Raw genomic sequence first — 1,390 nt, 5'->3', positions numbered from 1 at the left:
TTGTGAGCCACCATGTGGTTGCTGGGATTTGAACTCTGGACCTTCGGAAGAGCAGTCGGGTGCTCTTACCCACTGAGCCATCTCACCAGCCTGAGATGGTGACTTTTAAATTGTCTTTGAATGTATTGCTTTATCTCATTGAAACTCTACAGGTTGTTAATGTGCTAGACTGAATTTTACATATATGCTGATCAGTAAATAGTAGTTTTCACTAATATATTTTATTAGAAATGGCAATAAAACGAAACTGAGGATTCCTTTTTTTTTTCTTTTAAAAGAAAGTCTTACTCTTTAGACAAAAGACTGTGTGTCCATATTAGGAAACATAGGAAGTCCAAATAAACCAGCTCACGGGACCCTCGGGGTCCAAGGTTCTGTTAACCTCGCAGCGCGGCTGTGGATTGCCTACTAGCAGAAACAACTCTCTCGTTAGATAATTGTGTTCCCCGGTCCTTGAAATGAGTGGAGACAGTGTGTAGGATCGTGCAGGGGGCAGGTGGGAACTGTACCTTCAGCTCAGTTTTCCTGTACATAAAAGTTCTTATAAAGCGCACACAGCACAACACAACACAGAAAGGAGTTTTGTGTTGCCGTTTGTAATAAGACACCTTCCAAACCCACCCCTTGCAAAGTTTTCCTTTGCGGAGACCAGTTTACTGGACATCCCTCGTGGTGTGCTCCTGTGAACAGGGATTATTGTAAGGCTTCCAGCAACAGGAAACCTAAAGGGACTAGGGATGGCAGAGCAGTACAGCAGTAGTCAAAAGCCAGATTCTCTTCAGGCTAGAACTGTGCTCAGTCCTCTTTATGCACAAGAGCTGGAGATTAACAAAAAGAAGCGCCAGAGGGTCAAGGGTCAGCGGGATTGGTTGTGGTTGGGCAGTGCAAAGACAGATTGCTGTGTGTGTGTGTGTCCATATCCAGCACTCAGAAGGTAGAGGTAAAAGGGTTGCATAAGCAAGTTCGAGGCCAGCCAGAGCTACATAGTAAGATTGACCACATACAAAAAGCACTTAGGTTTGCTGACAGGACCCTGATAATAGCTGTCTCTTGTGAGGCTAATGCCAGTGCCTGGCAAATACAGAAGTGGATGCTCACAGTCATCTGTTGGATGGAGCACAGGGCCCCGAATGGAGGAGCTAGAGAAAGTACCCAAGGAGCTAAAGAGGTCTGAAACCCTATAGGAGGAACAATAATATGAACTAACCAGTACCCCCAGAGCTCATGTCTCTAGTTGCATATATAGCAGAAGATGGCCTAGTCGGCCATCGTTGGGAGGAGAGGCCCATGGTATGTCCCAATACAGGGGAATGCCAGGGCCAGGAAGTGGGAGTGGGTGGGTTCGGGAGCAGGGTGGGGGGGGGGGTATTGGGGACTTTCATTTGAAATG

General features: G+C 46.5%; 1 protein-coding gene across 1 annotated transcript in view; it reads left to right on the top strand.

The window, feature by feature from the left end:
• Positions 1-1,390, top strand: part of Fdft1 (farnesyl-diphosphate farnesyltransferase 1) — a 28,977-nt gene that overhangs the window by 8,258 nt on the left and 19,329 nt on the right. The gene's annotated exons all lie outside the window — the stretch shown is intronic.

Source organism: Mus caroli, chromosome 14 (genome assembly GCF_900094665.2).
Source record: "Mus caroli chromosome 14, CAROLI_EIJ_v1.1, whole genome shotgun sequence".
Taxonomy (NCBI): domain Eukaryota; kingdom Metazoa; phylum Chordata; class Mammalia; order Rodentia; family Muridae; genus Mus; species Mus caroli.
This window is presented reverse-complemented; position numbering and strand designations above follow the sequence as displayed.